This window comes from Acartia tonsa, chromosome 1, assembly GCF_053477335.1.
Source record: "Acartia tonsa isolate MP-2025a chromosome 1, ASM5347733v1, whole genome shotgun sequence".
NCBI classification, from domain to species: Eukaryota; Metazoa; Arthropoda; class Copepoda; order Calanoida; family Acartiidae; genus Acartia; species Acartia tonsa.
Window position 1 is genome coordinate 8,980,946 of NC_137260.1, and position 15,358 is coordinate 8,996,303.

At 30.8% G+C, this 15,358-nt stretch overlaps 1 protein-coding gene across 1 annotated transcript in view; it reads left to right on the forward strand.

The window, feature by feature from the left end:
• LOC145312473 (uncharacterized) overlaps positions 1–15,358 on the forward strand; it is a 396,718-nt gene that overhangs the window by 52,849 nt on the left and 328,511 nt on the right. The window lies entirely within an intron of this gene.

Genomic DNA, 15,358 nt, shown 5'->3' on the forward strand with positions numbered 1-15,358 from the left:
GCAAGAAACGTTCGATTGTAAATTATACTGGTCCTTAAAGATTTACAACAAAGTTTTTCCATTTGTTGACATATAAAAACCTTAGGGATTTTGATAAATGTTGATGGTATTGTGCCAACCAGAAATGTCCAATTTTTTCAACCAATATTTCGAATCTTATACAGGCTATAATTTTGTTAATATTTTTTAATTTTTCGTCCTTTGTCTTGCTCCTGAGTAAATAGCATAAGAAGCTTATCCAACAAAAATTCTGAATCGAGTTCTTACCTTTCTACTTCTTTAGTCGCCTGCTTTGAGTGCTTTAAGTTTTTATTACAGACTACATTTATCATTGAAAAGCTTCGCTCTAAACAATAACAAAAAAAAAGAAAATTTGGGTTTCTAGGTTAAATTCTGTAAGATAAGAACATTTTGCGCAATTTTATTTTTGGACTTTAAACATTTTTATATATAACAAACAAATAATACTGAAAGAAAAATAAGATTTAAAATTTTTCAAAAATAATTTCAAAATCAATGTTCTGTTATAAAGAAGCTAGTAATTAACTCACTTAATCCGTCTTTCGATTTATGATATTGCGTTGGTTGTCAAATGTAAATTATTATGGATGTGTCCCCCTGATTGCCTGTTGGCCACTGAAACCCCTCCTCCCTATTTTTGAAATAAATTGCAAATAAAGGTTGAGTTAGTAGTGTTTAATTTGTTTACTACTCAAGGACAGGAAAGGTTGTAGTTGTTAGCCCCACAGGGTTAGGTTCCTCTACCGGGGTAAAGCAAAGGGATAAAAATAGCCCCTTCCTCATTTTCAATATAGGGTGGTTAATTAGTCAAAAGATACTTTCAGAGAAAATACAATAATTCTTCCGACTTTATGCTTTATAAGTGCCAATTTTATAGGATAAGAAAATATTGTAAATTTCCCATTTTAGGTAATAATCTTTTTTAAAGCGAAGCTTTTCTATAATTAGGGTCGGTCCGTCTGTACGTCCGTAACGGATAGCTTTTTTCGTTAATTTAGGCAACTTAGAATTGTCCTATCGATTTAAAATTTTGCATGGTGATTCCTTTAGTAATTATTCTAAATTGCTTACTTAAGAATCGAGCCCCACAAAGTGATTTCATAATACATAATGCAGCTAATTGTTCATGACAGACAGGTAGAATCCCGTAATTGGAGAGAGGTCTACATATGTCACCTCCCCATTTAAAATATTTTCCAAACTATTGTCTTCATTAAGGGACTTCGAAGATTGAGGGAAGAAAAGTAAACATTTCAATTAAAAAATACACAACGTATTTCAAAATTTATTACTCCCTCCCTTCTTAAAAAAAACAGTTATAAAACTTTTTTTGGGGGTGGGTATTTTCCATCCTTCTATTGCAAGTTTTTACCCACATTCCCAAAAAAGCTTATATTTCTCGTTTTAGAAACTAAAAAAGGGTTTTGAAAATTAAGGGGAGATAGAGGGGGGGGTACAGATAGACCACTATCAAAATATTGGATTCTACTGAAGACAACATAACTTGCAAGATCTTATCTTAAAATAATTTACTTGTAATTTATACAAGACAAGCCTTATTCTTACTCATTAGAAGTAGCCAGGAAGATTTCATAAATTTATACAGATAAGAATAAATGTATAACCCAGACAACTATCTGGCCCTAGTGGTGGTGACCTTTTTCGTCTTATAGCAAATTGAATTCTGCTATTGTGTAGCGACTTGGCTGTGTGTTAGATTTCCGACGCTATTAACTGATATTCAAAGACCCAATTAAAGGCTGGCACAGTGTCCCTACTGCGTGGGTAGAGTTACAAATAGCCCCCTTCATTATTTTACTTTAATCAGACAAACTACATTCTTAATCATTAGAGATTATACTGTTTATGATTCAAAAAATTATTTTAAAGGTTGATATAAAAAAAACAGTCAGAACAGTCTGTAAAAGGTAAATAATATCGTAGAGTATGTCCCAAGGCACTAACATACCAACTATTTCAGACAACCAACCCTTAGTTGCACGACCTTTGTCTGGAAGTCCTAAATGTACATAGTAATGAGTTCCGTCTATTTTAGGATTTCAAGGCATTTTTCCCAAACTTTTAAGTAATATAGCGCACCTAAAATTGAGTCAGTCAGCATAAATTTAACGTCTTTAGTTGTTACGCGGTTTTTGCTGAGATTCGAACCTACCAGCCCCCGAACAACGAGCAAATGCGACACGAGTTGTTAAAACTAAACTATAGAAAAGCTTCACTTCCAAAAAATAATTCAATGTGTCTACATACGGTCAAAATTATCCTATAATTTTTCTATCTAATTGAAGCATAAAGATTATTACATCACGTACATATGTAATATGTAATAAGAAAAAAACCACATGATTTATGTTTGTTTTTAGAGGATTTTTTTTTGTCCATTTTTTAAAATTATTTTTGATTACTGTCAATTATCCTTTTTTTCATTCATATTTCTTATATTTTCTTTCTCTATCTTTTTCGAATTTTAACCATTGCTACACTCGATTTTCCGCCCGTATTTATTCGAGTTTAATCATACAATGTCACAAATAAAAAATTAAATTTTGGAAGATTTTCGAAGCAGCTTATTGTCCGTTATAAAAATGACGTCATACAATACAAATGACCAATGCAATGATAGGCCTGTATTCATTTTACCTTTGGTCAATTACAATGCATATTGTCCTATCATTGGTCATCTTTATTGTATGACGTCATTTTTATTAGGCACTATAAGCTGCTTAAATTTTTCTCTAAAATGAAAATTATTTGTCATTTGAAAATCTATTAAAATCGAAGAGTATTAAAATCATTAAAAGTAAAAATTTGTGTACCAGAAAATGATATATAATTCAAAGGCCAAAAATATATCTTATTAATCCGAAGACATGCCCTGTTCTGTTATTTTCGTGCAGCAGAGTCATGTAATGAAGTAATAAATATACATCAACTAATAATAATTCATATACATTTCTTCGATCTACCAGAGAGGATTGGACAATAGGCTGTTTATTTCACTTGTCCCCAATGTTTTATAATAACGCTTTCTTATTTGTTGGCTTAACAACTTCAGGGATCCAAAGGGGACCATTCAAAATTCAATAAAAATCCCCCAGAGTTATTAAGCCAACAAATAAGAAAACATTATATTAAAACTTTGGGGTCTAGTGTACTAACAGTCCAATGTTCCCTCACTTCCTTCGCAGAAATAGGTCTTTTTTTGTCAAATATCTGGAAAAATAAGAATAAAAGTACGTTTGTTCAAAATAAGATAAACACATAGGTACATTGTATGATTCAAATGTAACAATGAAAATTTTGATATATAAGGAATCATAAGATCGAAAAAATTTTCACCAAAAACGCATAGCATCAGTTTTTGTGGCCATAACTCTGGAAAATTAAATTGTGTTTTCAAATTAACGAACATATAATTTTAATGAGCTACGTTAGGTCTTGCTTAATAAGCCAACAAGAACGAAGACATTTATTAGTAAACTAGCGAGAAATACACTCTATAAATAGTTATTTATTGCATCGTTTTATAGACTACTTTCCGCAGATATAAAAACAAAAAGCTATAATATTAAAACTGGTATTATTTTTAAAATTTTTATTTTAATATTCGTGGAAACCTGTCCGTAATACGATGCTATACAGGTTTTTTTTTAAATATGGCTGAGAACTGGTTCTAATCCAGCGGACATTAATCGATTTGGAAGCCATAATGGAAAACACATTCTTTCCCTGTGGAGTCGATGTTCTAACCCTACGAGGCTTTTCTAACCTCAACTTATCTTTAACTTACCTAACTTAAAATAAGCATCACGATACATTTTTTCATATCATATTGGTTAGAAACTTTCAACTTTTTTGCTTATCATTCCAGAGAGGGAGGGGACTTTGGGCTCTTTATAACACTAGTCCCCATAGTCTTATAATAAAGTTTTATATATTGAATTTTGTGGTTCATTAAGTTAAGTGTCTAAACGTATTGACCACTATTTGTAATTTACATAAGGGGTAATTTTGTGTATCATCATTGGGGATGTACATCAATTGATCGGTCATTGTCTTATCCCTGTAGATCCCTGTTAATATTCAGTCTTTGAAAAAATGAGCTAACTAGAAGCTACACTGAATAATAAACAACAATGTTTTTTTGCTTGAAATTTTACATTTGAAAGTGATAAATTTCTTTTAAGAATATGATAATTTATGTTGTAAAATTTTTCATTTAACTAACGAATAAATATATTTTTCTTTACTCTTTCTTGCATACTAGCAGCTTCGCCCCTAGCCTCTAGGGGCTTCAACCTAATAGAGCTCTTTATAATGCCTATAAAAAGGGGATAAATATAAAAACTTAGTCAAAGAATCATTATTGACGTCATGTTTTAATAATGGACTATTCTAATAAGACGTCAATTGGGATACTTCGGCCAAAAGTTTTTTGGTTTACACCCATTTTTTGGCCACTATAAAGAATGAACATATTTATCATAATAGCGGTTTACATCTACTTATCGACCATTGTCTTATCCCTTAAGATCTCTGTAATTGTCAGAGTATATTCGTTACCTAATCCTGTAATGACACGTTACAAGTATAGCTAGGATTAGTATTTTGCATATGCATATAGAAAACCGTTTTTTCAAACAATTGGGTGAAATTATGTGTTTTAGAGAGATCCGTAGCATTTATACATATGTGTAAGTGCACAGGGAGGGAGGGGACATTGGGCTGTTTATTTTTTACTAGTACCCAAAGTCTCATAATAACATTGTAATATGCGTTGATTTAACAACCTTGGGAACTTTTTATTGAATTTTGATTGGTTGGGACATTTATTTAAGTGTTCGAACTTTTCCACTACTAATTGCAATCTACATTTCTCTCTAAAAGTATCTTTTATTTTCTTTTTTTGTCCAAATAGATGTAGAATATACGTGGTTATCATAACAGGAGGTAAATTGTCGTCAATTTAGCATTTAACATGGATCTCGTTTATTGGTCAGTTAGATAATCCACCAGGAGGGGAGAGGATGGGTGAATGGGTGCAAGGGGATTCTATTCGTTGTTCTAGCCCGCTGAAAGTTTATGGGCTTTCTTTCTTTTTCATCTTGCTATTACTTTCCTTTTCTATATCATATTTTCTCTCTGATCAACCCTCTTTTTGGACATGCGCATCCTTGATTTAAAAACACATGACAATATACCCAGGGAGAGAGGGGGCATTGGGCTGTTTATTACACTAGTCCCCAAAGGTTTAATGATAGCGTTTTTTATTCTTTTGCATAACATCTTTGGGGACTATTATAGAATTTTGAGTTAGCGTCCAAACGTTTTAATTGTAACCTATAAAAAGGGTGATTTTGTATGTAATCATTGGGGATGTACATTAATTTATCGGTCATTGTTTTATCCCCATAGATCCCTGCAATGCAATATACCTAAACGCATCTTATATACATAGTTAGGTATTAACGATAACATACACTTAAAGCATTTATTTGGGATATAATTTCTTTTTTTCAGTGCGCTAAGCCGATTTTAATCTTGAAAATATGCATAATATGAAACTGAACTTTAGGCTATTTAAAAGTAAAGCAAGTATTTTCGGAAAATACATATAATTATAAATTATAATTAGATGAAGGCTTTTTCATGGAAATTTTGATGCTTTTAATATTTCGCTATTTTTTCTTAATCTTTATAAAAAAAAGTTACAGGATGTCTGTCTGTCTTGCTAGCCGTTGAGCCGATATGGTTCTCCTTTACAATTTAGCTTCTCATAGGTCCCAGGAAGGTTTAAAACTATTTTCAGGGAGGGTACCCCTCCCAAGAGAAATCACCCAAAGAAATATTTTTTCGTAGAACTCTAAAGCACTTTTAAATTATGTATAACTACAACTTCTAAACAATTGTTAAGTAAAAAAACGGTAAGTTGTCTATTTGATAGAACGAAATTGGCTAAGTTGTTAAAAACAACCTACCTTGAAAAAAATTCGCAACAGGCATATCATTATTATTATATCTATATCAAGTATTTTGTTTTTTGGGGGGATTATCCCAATATTTTGGGGGGATAGAATGTTTTAAGCTTTATAATAACCGCCTTTATAGACCGTTGATAGCGACAATGTTCCAAAAGTAATTCTTTGAAGCAGCTTATAGAACCTATAAAAAAGGGCGTCAAACTGGCCTTCCACTGGTCAATTAAAATGTATTCTGCCTATCATTGGTTATTTGATTGTATGACGTAATTTTTTTATATGCACTATTGGCTGCTATTAATTTGTTTTACGAAGAATTGTATTGAATTAGAAAGCTGATATTTTATTAAAATATACTATAAGAAGCGACAGTGTAAAGGAGAACCATATCGGTTCAGTGGTTAGCGAGATACTTCGCTACAGACAAATAAACATCATACTACCTTATATTGGGCTGTTTTTTAAATTATTACACTTTGAAATATGTTTTCGAACATTAAAAAAATTAAAATACTTGTATATAATTCCAGCTACCACTTAACTGACCATAGATATGGTCATGTTAGAAGAGTCCTATTTATTTCAAGCTTTTATAAATGATAAAAAGTTGATTGCGTAGCAACTCAATATTAAAAAGGCCTTTGTATTTTACTTTAAAAGTTTTTGACACCAATTTTTTTGATATTGTTAAAGGTATATATTCCAGAAAAGATAAAAGTTTAAAGGGATCATGGAAAGAAAACGAAGTTGCGGGTTTCGTCGTATTTTCACAGTAGCTTTTCTTCTATTTCTAGGGGGCATATTTTCTAACCCTGCGGGACAATCATTAACATTTACTGAACCTAACCTAACCTAAAATAACCTTTCAAAAGCTACGGTGAAAATACGATGAAATCCGCATCTTCGTTTTCTTTCCATGACCCGTTTAAAGTATTTATTGTATTCTATACTCTTAATGTTTTTGTTTTGTTATTATTGTAAAGCCCCTAATTAGGTGATACTAATTTCTCCTAATCCACAACAGACAAATAAGTGTCCGTTTAGGAGAAATTTTATTAATGATATTTTAAATTCATCCCATATTTAAGGAATAAATAGAGATGTTTTTTTAAAGGGTTTCTACTTTAAACTATTTTTTAATAATAGCTGTAAATTTGAAATTAATAACAATTTAGTTTCTAAATATAAAAAAGTTTAAACAGTTCTTGTTGAGCCACTTAGATCTAATAGACCAATGCAATGGATATATTATTACTAGGATCTTACACCAGATGTTTATGTTCTCTGATAAAGTGAAACTCGCAGCGGGCTAAAATAATGATACTCCTCCCCTCCACTCCTTTTACTCCATCCCCTCCCCTCCTACTGGATGAACGAACTGACCAATAGATGAGTTCCATGTTAGCAATCTAAATTGACTAGTAAGTTTCCCTTGTCATAATATCCACTTATGTTCTATATCCATATTCATTATATCAACACCAGATAAAACTGTGTATTGCAAACAATTATTTGGCCACCCGCAGTGACTATATAGCGCATAGACGTACGACTACGAACGCTAGCTATAGAGTAGCTATGCTTGCATATAATTGTGTACTGTAAACACTATTGGGGACCACCCGTAGTACCCATGGGAATACAATCAAAACAATCACGCCAGGCACCGAGTTTTTCTTTATTTTAGAGTATTATTGAAAATGATAGATAAATAAGTTTAATTTAAAATATGTAAAGGATCAAGTAGTTTATTTTCTATAACAGCAAAAATGCTATATTGCAAATTAATGTTATTGAATTCATGATTTTAAAAACATATTTACATTATATTTAGCTAGATGTTAACGAAGTTTTTTTGGATATGCTTTTCTATGTAACTATGACGTCATAAAAATGAGGGAGATGAGAGGGAAAGAAAACCCCTTAAAAAAGAGATGGATAATCTTTCATTTTTATGACGTCACAAGGCTGACTTTTAGAGACAATTTTTCCAGCTACTTTTCTATTCATCGTTAAAGTCACTTAAATTGTATAGTTGTTGTAAAAGGACAATATTTTATTTGCTGTAGGTAATAAGTTTTTATGTCTGTCTGCTATGAGATCTAGAAATATAGTCCTTTCATCTAGCCACTAAACTGATTAAGTTCTCTTTTCTAGTAAAGCTTCATACAGGTCCCGGGATGGTTTTAGGCAAACTGAACTTTTAATTTAAGTCTTAGCAAAAGTCTTATATTATTTTTTCTGTATCATTCGATTACAATACCCCTAGACGCTATTTATAGTAATAGCTATAAAATATCAGTTAGTTGTCAGAAAGGAACACTTTTATTAAAATACAATATTATCGACTATCATACTATGAAAATAAGTCAATATTAAACATCAATGTTCATTTAAACTTTATTAGATTAACCCAGAATCGGGCGTGTTTTGTTATTTGAAATAAAAAAGTCAAATCATTGATAAAGAAATCAAAATTTTGTCTATTATTATTTGTCCAATTATTCTTGGCCGCGCGTAGCCCTGTTGAACTAGATGGCCTTATGTTGTCATATAAAATTGTAATGGATTTTGTGTCATTTGCTAAAGTTAGTCAATACAGACGTATAATGGATAACTTGCCCTATAATACATCGACAATATGATAACAATAAGCATCGACATTATAATATTCTGTCGATATAATATCAGAACTCAAGTTTAACACGGGAGCATGGTAGACCAATCGAATTCTTTAAAGTGTTTAAATTATTGTTCTTGAATAAAAAGTAAGTTTGTTAAGGATAATTTAATTGATAATAATAGACCAGTAGCTTTATAAATAGTTATCTTTAGAATAGGTAGTTGTTTTAAATTCTATTACAATAAAAAAAGATAATTTTAAGTTTCAATTAATTTAAAATTAAATAATGCCTACTTCTAAAAAAGGAAAGCCAAAAAAAGGAGCCTAGCTTTAGAATAGGACTTGACCACCGTCGCCAAATTCAGCTAATTAGCTTACAAAAGTGTTACCTTTACCCGAACGACTTTTAGCCTCATTTATCCGAAGCTAACTTAATCAGAATCATACATTAGCCTCAACCTCCCAAAGCCTTAGTCTAAACCTTCCAAGGAATTATAAGAGAAAGATTACGTCCCTAATTCAAAGTTTACAATATTTCTTTAAAAATATGGAATTTTATTAATAAAATTTTTATATGTATTATTTTTACATGTTTATTTAATAAATCCTATATATAAATAAAATGTGCATTCTATACTCTCTCTCTCTTCAATGATATAATATTTAATGATTCTCTAAATAATTTATCTGGTAAAGTATTCCAATATCACAGCGAAAATTGTAACCATGCATTTAGCTAATTTTATTTCATCGGTCATAATGTTTAAATTAAGCATTATGACAGGGGAAAAATTGTTGTAAATTTAGCTTGCTAACATAGAACTCATTTATTGGTCAGTTCGTTCATCCATTAGGAGCGGAGGGGATGGGTTAAAGTGGTTGTATGGGGGGTATCGTTATTTTAGCTCACTGTGAGTTTCACTTTATTCGAGAACATGAAAATCTAATGTAAGATCAAAGTAATGATTAATATATACATTAATATGGTAAACATCTCTTTTGAAAATTAAAAATCGATGCATTACTTAAATTTTGGTTGTTTTAATGAAACATAGATTGATAGGGCCTGAAGGCCTGGTTTTGTATGTAATAAATAGGCCTACAGGCACAACACACACACACAAACACGCACACGCATACACACACACACACACATCTATAGAAATCATTAGTCAATAGCATTATTATATTCAACTACTATTAATAGTTTTTATCTTTCCATCTATTGATATGAAATTATCTATTTTGCTTCATTTTTAATTAAAAATTTATTGGATACTTTTAAGCTCTTCATATCCTAAAAGTACCTTTACTCCTCAACTACAAATTTATTGATTAAACTTTTCTTTCATTTTTTATAAAGCTTAGCTTCTCTCATTCTTTCTGTTTGTAATATGTACATTTTGTTGATTGTGTTCTTATATACTTAATTTATTACATGATTAACTTTTAGGTTACCAGGTAAATTATAAGATAATTGTACCTTGACATTTTAGGTTCTAAACCTAAAATAGCTTTTATAAAACATCTACAGATATGGTTTCCCTATTTCCAAGATCTTATTGGCTAAAAAGACATTCATACACAAACATCTAACCACTTTAAACAAGGATGACAACATCCATAAAAGCGAAGCTCTGAAACGTTATAGGAATAGGAACATTTATACTTGTAGTGTGTCAGAACTTCATAAACAGAATATAAATGTAAAATTTCGAAACAAATTTTTAAGTAAATTTTTTGAAAACTACTTAAATACAGGATAATTTTTAAGGACATACTTACATTTTTAGGACTTAATTAATTATAGTGATGCTTCGCTTATAACGATGTAATCTGTTGTCCTAGGAATCAGTATTTCAAAAATTAGATCAACAGGATAATTTCATCACATAAAAATTAGTGGTTAAAAAAGTTAAATTTCAACATGTTTAAAATCGACGTACGGACATTCTGGTAAAAATTATAGAGTTCCTACGCTTTATAAATAGTACCTAACTACTACAGAAATCATAAGTTTGAAATCGATAGAACAATTCTAACCTGCCTAAATTAACGAAAAGAGCTAACTGTTACGGATTGACGGACGGACGGACCGACCGACCCTAATTATAGAAAAGCTTGGCTTTTAAAAATATATTAACTTGATCTTTTAGTTTGAACAAAATTTGATGGAGTAATTAACGCTTTAATTTTCTCCACAGCGATGACAGGGGGTAAAGGTAATTAAATGGGTAGGCTTACAAAAATCATTATGGGTGTCTAATAAAAGGCGGGGAAATTGTAAAAATCAAAGGTTTTCTACATTATGGAAAGTTTGTCTGTAGAATAGCTCTGATCTTTAATTTAGGCTTGTTAGAATTGTTCCATCAACTTCAACTCTATAATAAACTACTTACTAAAAAAGTCAATTTTAAACATATTATTTTTTTATAGATATTTTGATGATTTCTATGACTAAAAGGATTCATTGGATAAGTGAAGCAGCTTAAAAATCGAAATATTATCCTCTTTCTTTAATATCTATGGTCACTTTAGTTTCCGCTCTAAAAAAAGTCATATATAATTTTGTTGTTTTGTAAATATACTTTTTAATATTTTTGATGATAGGAGAAAATGAGGGAGTGGCAAAAATAATGTTTTATTCGTACTTTGTCAGAATTTATATGAAACAATCTTATTTTAGGCTATATTTAGTAGCGAAGATACTCTATAACAAAGATATGTTTAATCGTTCGTATGTTTGTCCAACCAACTGCTACATAATACATAAGTTGTGTATTTGTTTACTATGGTTTTGTCGATAATATAATATTTTTAAAAATTAGCCATAATTGACAAAATATCAACATGTTTTTGTAAAAGTTTCTTCGTGTTACATTGTCAACATCATGAAAAGCAATTTAAACATCGATTAGAAAAGGGATTTACAAAATTTTATTTTTGAATAAACTTTTGTTACAACTAAGAAACATTCGTTCCTTATCATTATCAAAGTAGAACAAAATTTATGAGAACAAAATTTATAAAAACAATATTTATCAAACTTTGTTAAGTAATAATTACTAAAAAATACTTTAATTCATTCTTTTATGTTCCAAGGCTATTCTGTGACTAATAACTGTTTGTACGTCAGTACGTATCATGCTTAAATTTATTTCTTTATTTATAAACGAACAAAATAAAAATTACCAATCCTTAAGTGATTTTTATATCAAAATTATGATATTCAGAGATTAATTGACATTGCCTTCAAGAAATTATTTTTTATGAATAAGAAAACCAATTCAATGACACAAAGAAATAGAAAGAAATTTTTAAGGATAAAAACTGTCTCTGGGGAAGTTGACCAAATTTAACTAAACAATACCATAAAAAGCCCTTTATTTTATTTTCACTAAGGATATTCAAACGGAAGTTAGTTCAAATCTTCAGCTGCACAGCTTACTTACCTATTCTTTTAATACCTGGTAATTCTGGAATGAAATGATTAAAAATGTAAAACATGTAAAAAGCATAAAAACAAGGTGTGCCCTGCTAAAAATTAGAATATACATTAATATGTATGTATATATCTTTTACAAATTTTAGATTTATGTAATTCATAAATGGCAAAAATGGCATAAAAGGTTTGATATATCAATGTCAAGGAAATAAATCTTAAAGATAGCTTTTGGTTTCTATTGGCATTGTCTCTCAAACTACTGGACATTCTTGTTACACTTAACGCCCCCCCCCCAAAAAAAAAAAACTTAAATATGCCATTGTTGAAACTTAAATCTGAAAACCTATCAATTCTGGTTTTTGAGATTTTAGAGGACACATTAAAATAGACATTCAACTATGTTTAAATAAACATTTTTGCAAAAACTTTTTAGCTGATTAGAATTTGATTTATTTTGGACTTTTAATTGAAAAACATTGTAATAATCTTCTTGTAATACAACAAAGAAATCATAATGTTTAATGCTTTCTATGTAGTTAAAATCTGTTATAAAATAAATCCAACATCTTTATAGTGGAGTATTCACCCCGATATCAATTATAATGAGTTGACATCAGAGATAAAGTCATTGTTTTATTCTTCAAAGTTCATATTCAGGAAGCAAAAGGGTAAGTCAATGGCTGATAAATTGATGTACATTAAAAATAATGATAAATAAAATTACCCCTTCTGACTTAACTTTATATACCAACCAATCAAAATTCAAAAAAAGTCCTCAAGGTTTTTGCACTAACGAATAAGAAAAACTTACTTTAAAAGTTTGTGGACTAGTGTAATAAACACCGCAAATCTGTTTATAGGCCATAACATTCCCCAAAGCTTGCTTTTATTTGTTATTTGTCCCATTTTTGAACCTCATTGCACATTCTTGTATGCTTGATAGAAATGGCAGTCTCTACCCGCAGCTTTTCATTCAACCAAAAAAAAGGTGTGTCCATGTTTCAGCAAATTTTCTATGGAAATATACAGTAATGTTGCTTAGTAAGATAGGTAGCATACAGGGAGGGAGAGGACATTGGGCTGTTTATTGCACTAGTCCCCAAACTTTTATAGTAACCCTTATTCGTTAACTCAACAACTTTGGGAAATTTCAATAAATTTTGATTAGTTGGTTCATTAAGTTAATAGTCCAAACGTTTCAATGACTAATTATAATCTACAAAGGGGTAATTTTGTATATCATAATTGTGGATGCACATCAATTTATCGGCTATTCTCTTACCCTTTTAGATCCCTGGGTAATTTATCTTCAAAGAGTGTAGGCACCCACCCAAAAATAGTTATAAACCTTCCCAGGACCTATGAGAAGCATCATTGAATAAGAGAACATTATTGGTCAAGCTGTTAGCAAGATACTTTAATAAACACACACACACACGGATCCTGATACTGTCATATAAGGATAAAAAAACTCCATGAGTTATTTTAAAATTGCTGTATTATTTGAACATTTTTACCACACAAAAAAAACTTGGTCACTGACCCTGGCATTGAAATTTGATTTTATACAATTTTATGGGTATCATACATGTTTTTATTATAATATAGGTTTTAAATTTGGAGGACCATTCAATAACTTCGTACTTCTTGGTCCTTATTCTGCAATAGTTGATGGGAAAACTTTCAGGGAGGGAGGGTACATTCGGCTGTTTATTACTCTAGTCCCAAAGTTTTAATGTCGTTTTCTTATTCGTTAGTCTAACAACTTTGGGGACTATTATAGAAGTTTAATTTGTTGTTTCATTTATGTGAGTGTCCAAACGTTCCAACTAATGATTGTATTTTATCTAAGGGGTAATTTTGTTTTTACTCATTGAGGATGTACATTGATTTATCGACCATTGTCTTATCTCTTTAGGTCCCTGAAAACTATATTGAGGACTTTTGTGAATGGTGTTGTGAAAGGTGTACGGAAAAGGATGTGTGTTTTGTTAGGACTGTTCTTCTTTACAGTGTAGCTTCTCATAGGCCCTGGGTGGTTTTATTGCTATTTTGGAGGAGGGTACCTCCAATCTTCTAAAGGGTTATGATAGAATGTAAAGTGGATGTTCGTCTCTTCCCCCCCCCCCCCCTCCCTTCCATTAAATTTCCCTAGAGGCCTCTAGAAGCGTAGCCGTTATCTATAATACAAAGTTGAATGATGCCTGTCCGTCCGTCCGTCGGTCTGAAGCTTAAGATCTCGGTATCGCTCAACTAATTGGGTTCTACTCTTCTGGAAATATAACTACTAATCCGGTGGTGGTTTTAAGCTATTTTCATTAAAAAGTATGAAATGGGGTATGAGTAAAAAATAACTGTATGCAATATATATATGTTTCTCTATTTCTAATATCTCAATTGGGTATGAAAACAACAAAAATTATGATGATATGCGTTGAAAATAAATTGTAATTGTAGATATCATTGTTTTTATAACATTTTTACAAGCACGATCATGACCAATTAAGGAAAGTAAAATATTTTTTAATGAAATAAAAGATATTGATAGGAAACCCATTGTAATTCCCTGCCATCAGGATTACATCGAAGCTTTTTATACTTCCTATAAAAAAGGACGTCATACTGGCCTACTATTGGTCAATTAAAATGTATACTGGCCTGCCATTAGTAATTCAGTTTGTGAATTGGCTTTCACTGGTCATTTGTATTGTATGACGTCATTTTTTTACTGGCATATATACATTACATCGTTTTACTGCAAACAATTCATGACCTATACGTCTTACCTATCAAAAAGAAATCATATCGAAAGATTTTTGTTTAGGTGAAATTCTGCGTTCCCTCAAATAATATGTCTATTTAATGATATCTTTGGTTTTGGAATGAAGATACTTCCAGCACTAACATACATACAATTTAATTGTATAACAGAGTAGCTGCGCTACTTATTAGCATTTTTGTTTTGCTACGTTGCATAAATGATTTTACTACATAAACACTTTTCTTTCTTTGTCTCAGTCTTATTTTGATATCCATTTTTATAAACATTGAATTATAACGAAGGTCAGCAGTTGCAGGCGCCCGTAATAGCCCAACCGCAGCCAGGCCACGTTGCTCTTTATAGTGCCTATAAAAAATGACGTCATACAATACAAATGATCAATAATAGGCCAATACACAATAAATTACCAATGGCAGGCCAGTAGACATTTTAATTGACAAATGGTAGGCCAGTAAGATGTCTTTTTTTATACAGACACCATAAAAAGCTGA